Below are 20,646 nucleotides of genomic sequence, written 5' to 3' on the forward strand. Positions count from 1 at the left end.
AACTTGGGCAGCAGCTGGCACCACAGTGACGCAACGAGTTGCTTCTGATCGGTTACTTCAAGGACAACTCCAAGCTAGGCGCCCAATAGCCTACATTCCACTGACCGCAAATCACAGCCATATAAACTCATTGGGGGCAGGGTGGAAGTTTGTTGCGTTTCTGATGAAAGCTGCTTCTGCCTTCGTACCAGCGATGGCCGTGTGTTGATTAGAAGATCAGGTGAAGGCCTGCAGCCAAGCTGTCTGCGTGCTAGATACACCTGCACCTGGTGATATGGCCTGGGGTGCGATTTAGTATGACCATAGGACCACTTTCGTGGTTACCCCACGAATTTGTACGTCAGTCTGGTGATTCGACCTGCTGTGCTTCCATTAATGAAGAGCATCCCAGGGGGTGTTTTCCAACAGGATAACGCTAACCTACATACTTCTGTTGCAGCCCAACATGCTCTATAGAGTTCTGACATTTTGCCTTGGTCTTCTCGATCAGTAGATCTGTCTCCAATCGAATACAAATGGGACATCATCGGACGACAACTCCAGAATCAGCCACAACCAGCATTAACCATCCCTGTACTGATCGACCAAGCACAACACGCATGGAACTCTTTCCCAAAACTGACATCCGGCACTTGTATAACACAATGCATGCACGTCTCCAGACTGCATTCAACATTATGGCGTTTACACCTGTTATTAACGTACCAGCATTTCACATTTGCAATGGAAATCTCGTGCTTGTCATCTTGCAATGTTAAGCACTTAAATATGCTACCTAGACAGATGAATTCCCGAAATTTCATTACTCTACATTAATTATTTTATAGTGTTACGTTTTTTTTACCACAAATGTACATATCGCCATTCTACAGATCAGCAAAAACATTTAGGAATCCATTGTTATATGATACGTTTGCGTTTTTTGGACAATCAGAGTGGGTGAGATAATATATACCTGTTACCAATTGAACCCTCCACAGACGATGTTTAGCTGTCCGTACTGACAGATCCTCTAGAGTCTCGTCAACACCGCAAGCAAAAGTACACTGTATTGTACGACCAAGTGAACAAGGTGGCAATCATTAATTATTGGTAACACTGTGTGGTCCATAAAATCTGATGTCCGTATATCTTCATCTATTTATGTTACATTTAGACGACACTGTAGTAGCAGGATGTCCTATACGAGAGTTAATATCGTGACATGACAACAATTCCTCGGAATTGATCATTTAGCTCCATTTAAACTCGCTGGTCTCCAATTGATTTGAAGGCTCTTGGGACTGTCTGAGTTCGGCGTAACAGCAACCTGTCCTGTCACAAAAGAGAAGGAGTTGCAAAGCTGTTGTGTGCTCATGTGTTTAATACTAATTACGTACTGTAGATACAACGTCAGAGTCAACGAATCTTTCTGCGTGATTCTGTTTTTTGTAAACTCCACTGTAATTTAATCCCTAGTTACATTTGTCATATCGTAGCCGTAATTAATGCCACGACCAAGTTGTGTCAGCCAGTTTTATTTTCGCAGTTCATCATTTCTCGAAATATTTGTACCAAATGTAAGACATCGTCATGGCTGGCCATGCCCTTGGGCTGATCCTGTGGTTAAAGTGGATGCCAGCGCCAGTTTCCAGTATCTGGAGGAAGGTGGTCTTGTCCACCCTCGAGAGCTGGATAAGGCTCTCAGTAACCCTCCTAAGTTGGTTGTCGTCGGAATCTGCGTTAAATGCTTTCGGGTTTCCATGATGGCAAGAGTTTTCCAGCGCCTATTGGAAAGAAATTTTCGATGAAGTCCTGGCAGCTAGCTCGAATTGTCAGCTATTTCCTCAGCTGCCAAATGATGTGGGTGGGTTCTTCAGCACTGTCATCGATACCGCTGAATCGCACTGCTACAGCAGAGTAGCACTGCTGCTGGCCACACGCTACCATACGGGCTCTCTCGAGAAACTTCCGAGTGCCAGATCTAGCAATATCCGCTCTATGATGTGGATATTCGTCAGAAAGGTGGTCGGATTCCGTGTTAAACTGTAGCTTTCATTTTCCCAGAGCATAATCGAAGTTTGATTTTCTAGACTCGTGGCAAAGCGCGGGCATAGTAACGAAAAGGTAGAACAGTCGAAAAAATCATTTTAAGTTCACAAAGAAAGGGAATGAAAGTGTAGACTGCCCTGCAACCACACTGAGAACGCAACAGACATAAGCCTTTGTTTCATGTAACTTTGCGTCCTTTTAAAGAGTATTATTATTATTGCGAGTGTATGTGAAGGAAATTATACGTTTCACATAAGCGCAAATTTTTATAGTACCTCGTAATTGTTGTTTTAAAATCAAATGCCTCAAATGGCTTTGAGCACTATGGGACTTAACATCTGAGTTCATTAGTCCCCTAGAACTTAGAACTACTTAAATCCAACTAACCTAAGGATATCACACACATCCATGCCCGAGGCAGGATTCGAACCTGCGACCGAAGCGGTCGCGCCGTTCCAGACTGAATCGCCTAGAACTGCTCGGCCACACCGGCCGGCATTCTTGTTACATTTCAATAATAGACGTAGTTAAAAAAATTCCCGTCGTGTCACTGATGTTGATCTCTGTTTTGTAACCTAGAAACTGCCTCTTAGCGATGCGGACATTCACCACCAATTAAATGTGCTTCGGATTCCACGTTTAACTGCACAAAGCATTTTCCCGGTTGGATAACTCCGTAGGGTGATACAAGTCGCTGAAGTGACATCCAACTGAATGACTTACTGCAGGACACTGAACCACAAGAAATTATAATTACCAGAGTCCATACGTTTATGCATACATTCCACGTCTATACACGTTATAAATTAAAGTTCCGAGCGCTTTTCTTCTGCCTATATAAGAAGACTAATATCAGGAATGTCTGTAGGGATTTTGATAACTTTTTCAGCAACAGATACCTCGATTCACAAGAAAGGTTTGTATATAGAGGGTGAACCACCTACAATTTGCGTCGCAGATGTTGCAGAAAATGGAAAGTGCTATTGATGTGTGGTTATAACAGAATGGACTGGTAGTCAGCAGTTCGTACTGTTAGCCAATAGCCGGTTGCTGTGGCCAAGCGGTTCTAGGAGCTTCAGTCTGGAATCGCGCTACCGCTACGATCGCAGGTTCGAATCCTGCCTCGGGCATGGATGAGTGTGATGTCCTTAGGTTAGTTAGGTTTAAGTAGTTCTAAGTTCTAGGGGACTGATGACCTCAGGTGTTAAGTACCAAAGTGCTCAGAGCCATTTGAACCATTTTTTGTTAGACAATATCAAATGGTAATGACACTGAGAAAATGTATTCTTTGTGCAATTACACATCTTTTTTCAATGGAACAATGCCTATTGACATTGATAATCTAAAAATAGGGTAAATTAGATTGTCAGTGATATTTTGTTGCAGGATTCTGATGTGAGTCGTTGAGTTGACGAGGTATCCTATTTTGAAAATTTTTCACACGGACAGTTGTTTGTGCAGCTCAGGCTGTGAAGTTGCCAGGTAATATGTTGTTATGTTTGCTTACAATGTACTTGTGTTTTCCCTGAGTGCAATGCAATTTGCTAGTCAGTTAGTGTGAGAAAGTCAAAGCTGTAAGCTGTGAGTGGACGATAAGATTTACCAATGCAGAAAAAAACTGGGATGCTCATGGTGCATGGAGATTTGGGAAGAATGCAGTTCTTTCTTGTGCGGTGCATGTGGCAGGACATCTCTGTAGGCGTCAGTTAGTGTGAGAAAGTCAAAGCTGTATGCTGTGAGTGGACGATAAGATTTACCAATGCAGAAAAAAACTGGGATGCTCATGGTGCATGGAGATTTGGGAAGAATGCAGTTCACCAGTTACGTGATAGTGGTAGTGTAACACCCAGACAACGTAACAGAAGGAAACAAGTGACGGCAGAAGATGGGGAAATTAAAGATCTTACTGCTGTTGCAGTCGATCCGTACGTTAGCTCACACGTAATCGCACCAGGAAGTAGCACGAGTCATTCTCAATCGGCATAACATCTCTCTCAGTGGAGAGCTGCATGAGAAAGATTACGAAAATCGTTTCAACTTCTGTAGATGCGCATTACGACATGATACTGCAGATGCATCATGTATCTTGTTTAATGATGAAGTTATTGTTACCTATGATGACCACTTAAACCACCGAAACATACACTATTGGTCTGCTGACAATCCTCAATGGCTTCGTCAGATGGAGCGTCAGTGTCCATGGAGTGCAAATGTGTGGTTTCGGATAGTGAACCGTCAGCTCACAGGCCCGTTTTTCGTAGACGTACACAGAACGCGCACAATTATCTCAGCGTCCCAAGAGACCATTATCCACACATTCCAGGAGACGTTCCTCTGCAGAATAAGAGGAACCTGTGGTTCCAACATGATGGTTGTCCAGCCCGTAGTGCACGAATTACTACAGCAAGTCTTTAAGAATTGGTTCCAAATAGTTGAACTGGACAAGCAGGAACTGTACCTTGGCCGGCCGATTCCCCAGATTTGACGACTATACACTTTTCTGCAAGGGCAACAGTCTGGATGATTGACTGATCTGGCCTTGTAACAATAACCAAAACGACCTTGCTGTGCTGGTACTGCTAACGCCCGAAAGCAAGGGGAAACTACAGCCGTAATTTTTCACGAGGGCATGCAGCTTTACTGTATGATTAAATGATGATGGCGTCCTCTTGGGTAAAATATTCTGGAGGTAAAATAGTCCCCCATTCGGATCTCCGGGCGGGGACTACTCAAGAGGATGTCGTTATCAGGAGAAATAAAACTGGCGTTCTACGGATCGGAGCGTGGAATGTCAGATCCCTTAATCGGGCAGGTAGGTTAGAAAATTTAAAAAGGGAAATGGATAGGTTAAAGTTAGAGATAGTGACAATTAGTGAAGTTCGGTGGCAGGAGGAACAAGACTTCTGGTCAGGTGACTAAAGGGTTACAAACACAAAATCAAATAGGGGTAATGCAGGAGTAGGTTTAATAATGAATAGGAAAAGAGGCTACTACAAACAGCATAGTGAACGCATTATTGTGGCCAAGATAGATACGAAGCCCACACCTACTACAGTAGTACAAGTTTATATGCCAACTAGCTCTGCAGATGACGAAGAAATTGAAGAAATGTATGATGAAATAAAAGAAATTATTCAGATAGTGAAGGGAGACGAAAATTTAATAGTCATGGCGACTGGAATTCGAGAGTAAAAAAAGGGAGAGAAGGAAACATAGTAGTTGAATATCGATTGGGGCAAAGAAATAAAAGAGGAAGCCGCCTGGTAGAATTTTGCGCAGAGCATAACTTAATCATAGCTAACACTTGGTTTAAGAATCATGAAAGAAGGCTGTATACATGGAAGAACCCTGGAGATACTAAAAGGTATCAGATAGATAATATAATGGTACGACAGAGATTTAGGAACCAGGTTTTAAATTGTAAGACATTTCCAGGGGCAGATGTGGACTCTGACCACAATCTATTGGTTATGACCTGTAGATTAAAGCTGAGAAACTGCAAAAAGGTGGGAATTTAAGGAGATGGGACCTGGATAAACTGAAAGAACCAGAGGTTGAACAGAGTTTCAGGGAGAGCATAAGGGAACAATTGACAGGAATGGGGAAAAGAAATACAGTAGAAGAAGAATGGGTAGCTTTGAGGGATGAAGTAGTGAAGGCAGCAGAGGATCAAGTAGGTAAAAAGACGAGGGCTAGTAGAAATCCTTGGGTAACAGAATAAATATTGAATTTAATTGATGAAGGAGAAAATATAAAAATGCAGTAAATGAAGCACACAAAAAGGAATACAAACGTCTCAAAAATGAGATCGGCAGGAAGTGCAAAATGGCTAAGCAAGGATGGCTAGAGGACAAATGTAAGGATGTAGAGGCTTATCTCACTAGGGGTAAGATAGATACTGCCTACAGGAAAATTAAAGAGACCTTTGGAGAAAAGAGAACCACTTGCATGAACATCAAGAGCTCAGATGGAAACCCAGTTTTAAGCAAAGAAGGGAAAGCCGAAAGGTGGAAGGAGTATATAGAGGGTCTATACAAGGGCAATGTACTTGAGGACAATATTATGGAAATGAAAGAGGATGTAGATGAAGATGAAATGGGAGATACGATACTGCGTGAAGAGTTTGACAGAGCACTGAACGACCTGAGTCGAAACAAGGCCCCCGTAGTAGACAACATTCCATTGGAACTACTGACGGCCTTGGGAAAGCCAGTCCTGACAAAACTCTACCATCTGGTGAGGAAGATGTATGAAACAGGCGAAATACCCTCAGACTTCAAGAAGAATATAATAATTCCGATACCAAAGAAAGCAGGTGTTGACAGATGTGAAAATTACCGAACAATCAGTTTAATAAGTCACGGCTGCAAAATACTAATGCGAATTCTCTACAGACGAATGAAAAAACTAGTAGAAGCCGACCTCGGGGAAGATCAGTTTGGAATCCGTAGAAATACTGGAACACGTGAGGCAATACTGACCTTACGACTTATCTTAGAAGAATGATTAAGGAAAGCAAACCTACGTTTCTAGCATTTGTAGACTTAGAGAAAGCTTTTGACAATGTTGACTGGAATACTCTCTTTCAAATTCTAAAGGTGGGAGGGGTAAAATACAGGGAGCGAAAGGCTATTTACAATTTGTACAGAAACCAGATGGTTATTATAAGAGTCGAGGGACACGAAAGGGAAGCAGTGGTTGGGAAGGGAGTAAGACAGGGGTGTAGCCTCTCCCCGATGTTGTTCAATCTGTATATTGAGCAAGAAGTAAAGGAAACAAAAGAAAAATTCGGGGTAGGTATTAAGATCCATGGAGAAGAAATAAAAACTTTGAGGTTCGCCGATGACATTGTAATTCTGTCAGAGACAGCAAAGGACTTGGAAGGGCAGTTGAATGGAATGGACAGTGTCTTGAAAGGAGGATATAAGATGAACATCAACAAAATGAAAACGAGGATAATGGAATGTAGTCGAATTAAGTCGGGTGATGCTGAGCGAATTATATTATAAAATGAGACACTTAAAGTAGTAAAGGAGTTTTGCTATTTGGGGAGCAAAATAACTGATGATGGTCGAAGTGGAGATGATATAAAATGTAGACTGGCAATGGCAAGGAAAGAGTTTCTGAAGAAGAGAAATTTGTTAACATCGAGTATAGATTTAAGTGTCAGGAAGTCATTTCTGAAAGTATTTGTATGGAGTGTAGCCATGTATGGAAGTGAAACATGGACGATAAATAGTTTGGACAAGAAGAGAATATAAGCTTTCGAAATGTGATGCTACAGAAGAATGCTGAAGATTAGATGGGTAGATCACATAACTAATGAGGAAGTATTGAATAGGATTGGGGGGAAGAGAAGTTTGTGGCACAACTTGACTAGAAGAGGGGATCGGTTGGTAGGACATGTTCTGAGGCATCAAGGGATCAACAATTTAGTATTGGAGGGCAGGGTGGAGGGTAAAAATCGTAGAGGGAGACCAAGTGATGAATATACTAAGCATATTCAGAAGGATGTAGGTTGCAGTAGGTACTGGGAGATGAAGAAACTTGCACAGGATAGAGTAGCATGGATAGCTGCATCAAACCAGTCTCAGGACTGAAGACCACAACGACAACACTTTTTTCCGTGTGGTAAGCAGAAAGACGCTGTCTACAAGGACTGACCAACTAAGCGCGATGATATTCAACGGCGTATTACTGCAGCCTGTTCGGATATCTCCGCTGAAGTGGTAGCACTTGTCTGGTAGTCGTTCCATACCAGACTGGTAGCTGTATTGCCTGTGACGGTGGTCGTTTTGAACATAACTGGTCAGAATCTACTTAACTAGTGTATGCACTTGTGCTGATCTTTACTGCGGACTACGATAGGCATTGCACAAGTTTCTAGTATTATATCAGTCTATTGATTGGTTAACAATACGAGCCCCTGACTGCCAATCCATTCTGTGAAAGCCACACATCAATAGCACTTTCCATTTACGCAATACCTGCGGTGCTATTTTAAGGCATCTTACAACTATTTATAGAATTGCTAAGGGTCTAGTGGCACTGTTGAAAAACTGCCTGTTGGATTCTGTCTCGGGTTTTTCGGACGAGGTTTGTTCCAGGATTGTTTTCCAGATGTCTCGCCAGCGCGAAAGCTAAACCTTCTATTACTGGTGGTGGACTAGAGTTCGCTGCCGTAGATTATATGTGTTATAGTGGAAGTGGAAGTTTCAGGGAAAGTATACCATCACTGGTGATAGTGCATCTTCACTGTCCCATTCAGTGGAAGTGGATTACTGATTCCAGTTCTGTCAAGCAATACACATTGACTAGGGATAGTGCACTATCACTAGTGAATGTACACCTCCATTGCCAAGAGGTAAGGAATGTGAACCATGGCTGTAATAACAAAACAGTCGTACTTCGAAACATGCATTTCCCATCTGTAGTTTGAAAACATACTCATACTATGTAAAATCCATTTATTGCAGCAAGGATGTGCACCATATCGCTTTGAGTTGCACAACACATTCTTGTTTTTGCAAAAGCATCTCAGAGTCTGAAATTTTTGCTGGCTGTGGCATTTGAAGAATCCCTGGATCTTTCCCATCGGCTGAGACGTCGCAACTGTCCTCAAGGCAAAAGTTTTCTCTGAGATTGTTCTTAGAGGGCCGTAACTGCACTGCTGTATAACATAACAATAACGAGCTGATGACAATTACATTCATGCTGATGCGTGGTAGCATTGTTGGACGCACCGTTAATAACGCGGGAGCAGCGATGGTACACCTTCATTAGTGGATAATGTGCTACTGTACACTTTCCCTAGCCGAGTACAGTGATGGTCCGCCTTCACTGATGATAATGAGGTCCCATATTCCGAGGACCGTCGGGGACGATGCGGGAGACCTACACCGCTGTACTAGCAAGGTCCTAGTGGAGGTGGTTTGCTATTGCCTTCCTCCGGCCGTAATGGGGATGAATGATGATGATGAAGACGACACAATAACGTGTTGTCATCAAGAGGTAGGATAAATCCCTGACCCCGCTGGAAATCGAACCCGGGACCCCGTGCTCGGGAAGCGAGAACGCTATCGCAAGACCACGAGCTGTGGACCACCTTCACTAGTGGATGTGTTTTTTTCGGTTTGTGATAAGCTCTCACTGATCATTTCAGTGATGGTGTACATCTACTAGAGAAGGTTTACCTTCACTAATCTTCCACTTCCACTATAACATATGTATCTGGCGCGCCAGCGTCCAACGGCCTTACCGCGGGCATTTCCGGTGAGGTTCTCCCCTTGATGCCTGCAATGGCCGGCCGCAGTGGCCGAGCGGTTCTAGGCGCTACAGTCTGGAACCGCGCGACTGCTACGGTCGCAGGTTCGAATCTTGCCTCGGGCATGGATGTGTGTGATGTCCTTAGGTTAGTTAGGTTTAAGTAGTTCTAAGTTCTAGGGAGCTGATGACCTCAGAAGTTAAGTCCCATAGTGAAAAAGAAAGTGCAATGGTCGTTCGCTTCAGCACGGGAATCGAGGATCGGTTCACCGTGAGGCTTTCTTCTTTCTTGTTTCAGCTTCCCTGAACAAGTTCTTCATGTAGAGAAGAACTGTCACACCCGCTTGTTCGGAGAAGCTATAGAAATACAAAAACATGAGAATAGCTTCAACAAGAAAGAAGAAAGCCTCACGGTGAACCGATTCTGGATTCTCGTGCTGCAGCGAACGACCGTTGTAGTTAGGAAGGCGAGAACTCACCGGAAATGCCCACGGTAAGGTCCTTGGACGGCGCGCCAGGTATGTGCGGCCTCGAGCTCCACTCCAGTCCACTACCAGCAATGTGGAGGGAAGCTTTGGCAGTGCCGGCCACTCGTGCTGGCGAAACGTCTGAAAAATCATCAATAAACATCTGCCGAAGAACCCGAGACAAAAGTCAACGGGCAGCTTGCTATAAATATTTCATGCGAATTGGCTGAAGTGTGATGAATTACAGTTCCCCGCCGCATTTTCTGCCAGTGTGAAAAGGCTTCTGTCAGGGCCTACAGGAGGGATTTTGACAGTCGCGGCGGACTGGTCAGCCGCCCAGGGGACACGTGAGCCGCCGCGGTAGCGCGGCTCCTCTGATGCTAGGTTCGCATTTTTAACGAGTTGCCGTCGAACACTACGTTCAAGCCTTAAGGCGCTGCAGGCTAGAGGCGCGTGCTGCTTAAATCGTTTATACGAAAGTGATGATATTCAGCTACTTAACGTTTATATGTGATTTTTAATCGTAACTCAAGCAGTACCCCGCAAACAAAATCACCACTACACCAGACAAGTTGTCCGGTAATAGATATTTATTGCTACCTGTGCGAAACGGGGCGCAGCGCAAATGTATTTTCACAGACCTCGTGTAAAATCGACTTTTACTTGGAAACGTAGTAGAGAAAAATGCGTCTTCATCTAGTCTCTGGAAAGAACTGTGAAGTGCATGGCAGAGGGCACGTCCAACTGTACCAGACATTAGGGCTTTTTCTCGGTCCATACACGCATGGAGCGTGGGAAGTGTAATTTTATAAATGCCTCCATGCGTGACGTAATTAATGCATTCTTGTCCTCGAGATCTCTACGGGAGTGATACCTAGGGGGTTGTAGAATGTTCCTACTTTCAGCGATCTTGTAGCACTGGAATCGATTCACGGTCATAATATTTTTGTCGAACTCTATCAGTAGGGTCAAACAAATCCCCTTTGATCGAGAGAATTTTTGTGAATATTATTTCGATTAATGCGTCTTTTATTGATTTATTTCAATTAGGCATACACGAACAGTCGGTCGAGCTAGTCAGTGAGCCTTGGCGTATTAACTACTCCCATCTGGAAGGAATAAAAAGTCGTGTAAAATATTTAAATACCAAGAGGATGTGGAAGTCAATATATTGGCACGGAACATATAAAATATGCAAGTTTCAAATGAGTGAGGTGAATTATTTACTGTAATTAATGAATAATACGTGTATGAAAAAATTCCTGATGGATGTAGAGTAGACAAAAATTGGCAAATTTACTGGAGCAAATGCGTTGACATTACTTATGAATTATGAAAGGTTTTCTCAACGCCAAGACCGATGGAAAAATTCGTGACGGATGTAGAGTAGACAAAGAATTGTCAAATTTACAGTGGCAAAGGCGTTGTACTGTACTTATGAAGTATAAAAGTTTCTCTCAACGCCAAGATTGGCTTCAACAAGGGAATACATTACTAGGCACGGAATTGTGGGAGGTGGTATTTTCGTTCCTTTCTACAACCTTTCAACTACGCTTTTAGCCTCTCCACAGTAAAATAATGTAATAAATATTCTCATTTAGTGTAACCGCCCAACAAAAAAGTTCCGAAACCTCCCAACAGTAAAAATATAACTATAACATTGACATTTAGCGTAAACTCCCAATAAATAAATTGCGTAACCTATCAATAATAAAATGCGACTAATCCCTCAACAAAATGCGGCTTACTTTAACCTTTCAATAATTGACTGAGAAATTAAACTGGTAAATTTTGGACGTCAGCAGTGTTGCGTCTGGACCTGAAAGATCATTCTGAATAAATAGAAAATTCTTACCTCAATAAGGTCGCCGGATAACGCATATATATCTGCTCCTATAAGAAATTTTTCTGGAACAGCCGAGTACAATGCTAGCCGATAGATTTCTCATGTATAAAAAAAAAAAAAAAAAAAAAACTACTGATTTTTCTTTTCAATTCAAGGATTGGAGAAATTAGTAAATTCCTTAAATAGAAATGAATGATTATCAAAAGTTACTATTTATGAGAAAGATTATTATTAAAGATTTTTTAAAACATTTACATGGGACTTGCTATAACAATACTACATATGCGCGAGGCTGCTTTTACCTTATACTACAACGCTCAGGCTCCGCCATCGCTCCCCACGACCAGCCCAGCCAACTCGACACCAGACTGATAGCAACTACTACACAGTTCCGACTGCATACAACACTGATCTCTGGTCTGAGATTTCGAGTGCGCTAGCAACAAAATCTTTAATCATGGACCTCTTACATAACCCTCCACTGGGGGGGGGGGGGGGGGGCAAAAATTTGGCAGCGATTGTGAGTCAATTGGATTTGCCATGAGCAACAAATTTTTCTAGAATCTATTTAGTTAATCTATTTAGTTAACTATATGTACAGTCAGAGAGTATATACATTATTGATAAGTGCAGAACATATCAAGAAATGGAATAGAGTGCACACCCACTGAGTTCAGAACATATTAAGAAATGACACAATGTATTCGCAATGAGTACAAAATATATTAACAAATGACATAAAGTGCACATGTCTTTAGCATTTTTTTACAAGAAGAAACGAAATAAAGTGGACACGCACTGTAAGAATCTTTAGCATATTTAGGACAACTGATCATATTAACAAATGAAATGAAGTGCACACGCACAGTATAAATCTTTAGAATTTTTTTACACGAACTGAAAACATGAACAAATGAAATAAAGTGCACACGCACTGTAAAAGGCTTTAGCAATTTACATGAACTGGATATATTAAGAAAAGAAATAAAGCGCACACGCACTGTAAAAGTCTTTAGCATATTTAGGGCAACTGATCATATTAACAAATGAAATGAAGTGCACACGCACTGTATAAGTCTTTAGCAATTTTTATAAGAACATTAACAAATGAAATAAAGTGCATACGCACTGTAAAAGTCTTTATTATTTTACAAGAACTAAGAAAGGATAGTATCATGGTTGTAGCACAGTGGGTTGCACGTAGCTGCACTGAAAGTCAATATCTTTCTACAGAAGCACAACACCAATTGCGACAATCGGAAGTTCTCTTCCTGAAGTATTTATCAGTGTAGCCAAGACACTGAAATGTTGCATTAATATTGTATGTTATCATTTTGGTAGTACATTAGGTACACCAAACAGTAGGACTTTTAGTCCGACGTTTCACTGTTCAGCCACTGAGCCATTCTCTGCAAAGTGCATGCGCCCCTAAAATTAAATCAAACTTGCAGTCAAATACAGAAAACACATACAAGGAAGAACAATGTTGATTCAGGAAGTAAAACTACGGTGGTCGTGTAATACTTCTTACTAGATGAGGAGTGGAAAAAGGAGAGTACATAATCTTTTTTTGTTTATTTTATTCTTCAATTAAGGCTCACAGTAAAAAGTAGTTGAACAGATGAAAGACGAAAAATTTTAGGAAATTTTGGAATACTATAACAGTCCAATAAATTTAATAAGCACAGTTAAATCACAATGGTAACACAATCAATATCCATTAAGAAGAACTATCTGAAAGTTAAAAAGTATATGGCAAACAGCACTGTTAATCAACATTACTATATGTCTACAAAACCATAACAAATACGACGGTTGGAACATAAGTAGTGGCAACTACTTATTCACAACCGATACAAAAGAGTTACCTATTTGCACCTGTTACTATCCTTGAAAGCAGTCATTAGTGTTGCGTAGAACCCGTTGCCAGCGATGTGGAAGGCGTAGTATGCCCTTAGCAGAGCCTGTTCTGTTGATGGTGCGAATGAGGCGGTCTGTTCGTATTTGGAGCATCACCTGCTACCAGCTTTGTGCAAGACAATGCGCGGGCGCATACAGCGCAAGCTGTGGCTGCTCTGTTCGGTCGATGGGACTGGGAAGTACTGTACCATCCACCATACTCCCCGCACTTAATTCCTTGTGACTTTGATTTGATTCCGAAGATGAAGGCACCACTTCGTTTCTTTCACTTCAGAACTGTTCCAGAGATTCGACAGGCAGTAGACCACTCCATTCGCGCCAGCAACAGAACAGGTTCTGCCAACGGTATACTATGCCTTCCACATCGTTGGCAACGGGTTCTACACAACGCTGTGACTACTTTTAAGGACAGTAACAGGTGAAAACATTTAACAGAGTCCTGCAAGACCGAGTAAGCGAGCACAAAATACGAGGTGGGGCGAGCACACCCTAACTGGATAGGCTACCCGCACTAGTTCTTGTGACCGAGCATAGAAGCCGTGACCGAATACGTAGCACATAATTTCAAACACATTTACACGTGTCATTATCCGTGTGACACTGCAGCCAGTACGGGCTTCTCATTTGTCGTGTATCTCTCTCTGTAATCATGCAGCGCGAGGAAGCCAGTGTAGTAAGACGTAAGATTGAAACCAATGTTTACACATTAAAGAAACGGGAAGGTCTAAAAAGCCAAGTATGGAGTACACTTCTCTTGGTTGTAGATGAAAACAGTGCGTCTACTGGGTACGTATCGTGCATAAACTACTCCACTTTATTGTTTCCCCAGTCGGGAACCACTCATTTAAAGAAACACAGTTGCAAGAAACCTCACAAAGATCGTTTCTTTGGCCGTCCTTCCGTGATCTTAATATGCTTGAAATAAGTGAAAAGCAGGAAATTCTTAGCAATGTGCGACAAATGTGTGCTACGTACTCAGATACAACATGCAATCATTAACATAATCGTTTTTGCATAGTTAGTGGAAAGTGTATTATAGAGAAACGGGAATGTTGTGACTCGTATAATATTTCATTAACGTAAAACACCTCGTTTTTATGGGAACGGGGGTTGGGTTGTTTGGCGGGAGAGACCTAACAGCGAGGTCATCGGTCTCTTACGGTAACGTTTCGATTACCTCGATATCAGTTCTGTATTACTTGTCTCTTTTGTTTATTATCATAGATCCTTCAAGTACTGTGTCATCACCACCAAAAACGAGAGATCGTTTCAAGGAATGGAGGAACAACAGATCATCCGCAGCAGATGAAGTAGATCTGTACATTTTAATGCACCCCGGAGATGATGATGACATCTTAAAGTGGTGGAGCCGACATGAAACAGATCTGCCAGATTTGGCTGCAGTTGCAAGACGTATTTTATGCATCCCAGCAACAAGCGCATGTAGTGAAAGCTGCTTTAGTAAAGCCGGAATGTTACTAACAAATTGCCGCAGCCAATTAAATCCGAAACGCGTTAGTGATTTACTGCTGATCAACAATAACTATAATTCTGTTTATGTTGCAAACAATTGAAAAGTACGACAAGCTACGTCTGTAAATGTTAAATGTTCTTTGTATGCTTTCTTTATAAAGATGGTTGTCTTCTAGATTACAGAGAAAGCACTTATTTAATGTTTCCTATAGATGAAAGGAAAAATATATCATTTGTTTGGAAATGAGACTCGTCTTCTATCCGCGATTGTATAGAAATATAACTTTACTTTACAGGTGCTTTATGAATTTAGCTGTGTCACGTACCCGTTCTTGGAAACGTTACTTTTGTATTAAAAGAGAGAGAGAGAGATAAATACACTGTGTGTGTGTGTGTGTGTGTGAGAGAGAGAGAGAGAGAGAGAGAAAGAGAAAGAGAAAGAGACAGAGAGATAGAGAGAGACGTTGGATTTGTACAGTACAGTACAGTGCAGTGCAGCGAGCCGGGGCAAGGCGAGGTGAGACGTCAGTGGTGACCGGTCATGCTCGGTTATCCGCGTGTCCGGAATCCGGACAACAGACGTGGCGCGAGTACGTGGCCGAGCCGAGTCGTATGGGGCCGGACACGAGCTGCTCGGTCCCCCCGTCAACAGGCGAGCCATGACCGGTCAAACACTGAGCGTTGCAGCACTCTAACATTTAACTCTTTTGTATCGGTTGTGAATAAGTAGTTGCCACTATTTAAGTTCCAACCCTCGTAGATACAAAGCAATTCAGTATCTATGAATATGACAAACAGTAATTAATATTGTTATCCCCTGATAATAAAAGCTTGTATTATCGGATTCAGATGATCACCTCCAAAAAAATTTAAAAATATTAACCAAAATATGAAATAACTGCAAAACAAAAAATGTAACAAATAAAATGAAATAATATGTAAATACATTGAAATAGTTTAAATTCTTATGTATCATTACATAACAGAACAAAAAAGTTCGTTCAGAGATTTTCTGTGTGCAATATCAACTTATTCCAACACCACAGATTCATAGACAACGCACAAAAAATTCTGTATGGTAGTGCATAGGAAGTCAACTGGGCACATGTATGTAGATATCAATAGTGATACGAAATGTATCAAACCTGCAGTACTGTATGCAAAGAAACATGGATTCTGAGGGAAGGTAGTAAGAGGATATGTAAGTACACTTTATAGATCACATTATAAGCGTTCATATACGAAAGTTACATAGGATTTCAAGTATCTAGTGGAACAGATGAAAAAATGCCAGCGTAAATTGTTCCAGCACCCACTTGTACTTCAAGTCGCCTTCGAGCACTGATTGAGAGAATCCCCAAATTGATTAGCTCTATGAACATTATGGCATAAAGCAACATGTCGATAGGATTTGGAGCGCCTTAGGAAGAGAGTTCTTTCTTTGACTTCAGAGCGAGACTTGTAAATCCTTGATTTTGAAAAGAATACATACGTATTTGCCAGGATTATGAGTCATAACATGCAATATTTCTGATTTTCGTGGATGGTATTAGCTGTTGACATGCAGTGCTTCATTGTCTTTAGACTCGTCAAGAAGGAAGGACGGAAGGAATGTTGGGTTTAACGTCGCATCGACTCACAAAGATTCCGTCACTTCTTGCTTGATATGTGACTGCTTCCTCGTTCAAGACTCTGGTCGCCCATTTTTTCTGTGACCTTAAACAAACTTACTCGCTTCCACTGCTGAATCTGTAAAATCTTCATTCCACATGATTCGACTCATGTGGCCAACAATAAATTCATTTCAACTATGGCTGAACAGTTTATATCCTCCATCGCCTTCAGTTTTCCGTAAGATGTAATACGTTTCAACTACGTCTTAATCGTTATACATTTTCACAATTGTAAATCTACTTACTCATTTGAACTCAAAATACGCTATAGAATCTCTCTCACGTCTAGCTTGCTGTTTCTGAAGTGCAATGTGCTCACAAAAACTGTTACACATTTTTGCGACACTCAAGTGCAGTCACATAATCTTAACCTTGGGACACTGCACAATTTGTTACTGGTATTTGGCAAGTTGGTGCTTGAGATTGACGGGATTAAATCACTAGTTAGGAGATATGAAGCGCGTTTCATGACACAGTTCAAGGTTGTACATCGTTGCAATATAAGCAACTTTACAAATTTAGCCATGGGCACAGTAGGAAAGGGAAATATGTTCAAATGTAGGGTCTCCAAACTTCTAATTAATAATTCTAATTATTCTGTAAGGTGCTACAGTGACGTTTCTCGCATGGTCGTCACTTCAACGAATATGTCACAAAAGCGTTCATAACATTTCAGTTCAAGGTTTCCAACTGTGCTACATTTATTTCTTTACTGTTATCAGCAGCACCTCTCCACCCACTGGAGTAGTATAACGCAATAATTTGATGTTTTTCCTATGGAGATGTGATTGCAAAAATTAATACCCGGAAAAAAAAGTCAGCGCATAGGAAATTAAATTTTAAGTACATTTTCCTTTTCATGAACTCGATCAAAGACGGTGAAAATATTAAAAAAATGCTCACTATTGCAAGAAACGGTTTTTCTTAAATAAGTCAACAACTGTGGCTTCTGTCAAAGAATATTAACTACATCTATCGATTGTCTTTTTAGAACTGTCGATTACTTTGTTATGTTTCAAGGTATACCGGAAACACCGTTAAAATGGTTAAAACCCGGGTTCGCTATAACTCGTTGACATTCACGTTCTCGTACTTGCTATTTACTGTGAGTGTATCCCGTGGTAAGTCATGAAAGTACTAGTCTGAAAAATATTTAAAAAAAATATTATTTCTCAAGATATATCGATTTTTTGAAGACAGGTGCTCCCGATAATTGACTAGATCATCTAAGCCGATGTGTCTACAATAACGGTTTCAGGATAAATTTTTTCGCAAAGAATTATGTTACTATGTTGTTAAATAATGATCACGATGTTGATCATTGTACGGATCAAAACTTTATTAGAAAAACTAGTACTTTGTTTTGCGTGTTTCTTTAACTCACTACCTGAATGTTAAATTTATGGAAATAGCTTCTAAAAAAAGACCTTCTGGAGTCGAGAGAACCCTCTTTTCGTAATCTAACGGACGCAATTAACATCTTACAGCGATGCGCTCGAAGGAAATTAATATTGTATACTGAATTTTCAGTAAGGAGTACTAGGATTTGCTTCATTGATTTTCGTGTTAATTATTCAGTAATAAAGTGAAGCGTGCAAGCGTCGAGCTTCCCAGGTGGAGGAGACGGCGGAGGGTGGAACTGGCTCGAGCTCGCTGTGGACACACTGCTAAACGGCTCGCGGTTTCACATTCTTTGATACCTCTGCGTGCTCCATCTTTTGCTCCGCAGCAACCAGGAAACTTCCAGTCATTGAGACCCATCGTCCGTTGACGTCAAGATCGTCAGCGGCAGCATATACACTACTGGGCATTAAAATTGCTACACCAAGAAGAAATGCAGATGATATACGGGTATTCATTGGACAAGTATATTATACTAGAACTGGCATGTGATTAAATTTTCACGCAATTTGGGTGCACAGATTCTGAGAAATCAGTACCCAGAACAACCACCTCTGGCCGTAATTACTCGATAACCCTGGGCATTGAGTCAAACAGAGCTTGGATGACGTGTACAGGTACAGCTGCCCACGCAGCTTCAACACGATACCACAGTTCATCACGAGTAGTGACTGGCGAATTGTGACGAGCCAGTTGCTCGGCCACCATTGACCAGACGTTTTCAGTTGGTGAGAGATCTGAAGAATGTGCTGGCCAGGGCAGCAGTCGAACATTTTCTGTATCCACAAAGGCCCGTACAGGACCTTCAACAAGCGGTCGTGCATTATCCAGCTGAAATGTAGGGTTTCGCAGGTATCGAATGAAGGGTAGAGCCACGGGTCGTAACACTTCTGAAATGTAACGTCCACTGTTCAAAGTTCCGTCACTGCGAACAAGAGGTGACCGACACGTGTAACCAATGGCACCCCACACCAACACGCCGGGTGATACGCCAGTATGGCGATGACGAATACACGCTTGCAATGTCCGTTCACTGCGATGTCGCCAAACACGGATGTGACCATCATGATGCTGTAAACAGAACCTGGATTCATCCGAAAAAATGACGTTTTGCCATTCGTGCACCCAGGCTCGTCGTTGAGTACACCATCGCAGGCGCTCCTCTCTGTGATGCAGCGTCAAGGTTAACCGCAGCCATGGTCTCCGAACTGATAGTCCATGCTGCTGCAAACGTCGTCGAAGTGTTCGTGCAGATGGTTGTTGTCTTGCAAACTTCGCCATCTGTTGATTCAGGGATCGAGACGTGGCCGTTACAGCCATGCGGATAAGATGCCTATCATCTCGACTGCTAGTGATACGAGACCGTTGGGATCCAGCACGGCGTTCCCTATTACCCTCCTGAACCCACCGATTCCATATTCTGCTAACAGTCATTGGATCTCGACCAACGCGAGCAGCAGTGTCGCGATACTATAAAGTGCAATCGCATAGGCTACAATCCGACCTTTACCAAAGTCGGAAACGTGATGGTATGCATTTCTCCTCCTTACACGCGGCATCACAACAACGTTTTACCAGGCAACAGCGGTCAACTGCTGTTTGTGTATGAGAAATCGGTTGGAAACTTTCCTCATGTCAGCACGTTGTAGGTGTCGCCACCGGTGCCGACCTTGTGTGAATGCTCTGAAAAGCTAATCATTTGCATATCACAGCATCTTCTTCCTGTCGGTTAAATTTCGCGTCTGTGGTACGTCATGTTCGTGGTGTAGCAATTTTAATGGCCCGTAGTGTAGTACCACAAGTCTATCTACAAAATAACTGTAGTCCAGAAATGAATTTGTTTTGTGAAGAATTTACGAAGTAGTGATGAGAGCGCTATGAAACGTTATTTCCTACAACTTTTTGTGAGTGTTGATTTTCTGAAATATAACGGTTTAGGATTCTGGGATAGAAAAGAAAAAAATAGTCTAAGCTCGCGTAATTTTCTCCACGAATAAATTCAGCAGAGACATTTACTACATATTTCACTCCACTACTAAACCGTACTCAATCTTATAATCTATTGTTACACATCGTTGCAACAATAAGACTCCAAGATACCAAAGCGCGGGCCGTTTAGGCACTGTGTCCAGAGCGAGCGCGCGCCTGTTCCCGCACTCCGCCGTCCGCTCCCGCTGACGAACTCGGCGCTTGCACGCGTCACTTCAGCACTCAGTTACTATCATCAAAAATTAATGAAACATAGCCTAATATTTCTTATTCAAAATGTAAGTATTCGATATGAACCCCCACTAGCGCACCGCTGTTAAATGTTAATTGCTTACGGAAGAGAGTTCTCTCGCAGCTCCAGAAGGTCTCTCTTTTGGAGTTACTTTCATGAAATAAAAATTCAGATAGTGAGTTAAAGAAAACACGCTCAACAAAAGTGCCAGCTTTTCTAAGTCATTTTAATCCATACTGTATATGAAATAGTAAAAATTATGTAACACAATGGTATCACAATTCTTTGGGAAGTAAATAAGACTAAAACCGTTACTGAACGCCAGTCAGCTGAGAATATCAAGCCATTTAT

Source organism: Schistocerca cancellata, chromosome 2 (genome assembly GCF_023864275.1).
Source record: "Schistocerca cancellata isolate TAMUIC-IGC-003103 chromosome 2, iqSchCanc2.1, whole genome shotgun sequence".
NCBI classification, from domain to species: Eukaryota; Metazoa; Arthropoda; class Insecta; order Orthoptera; family Acrididae; genus Schistocerca; species Schistocerca cancellata.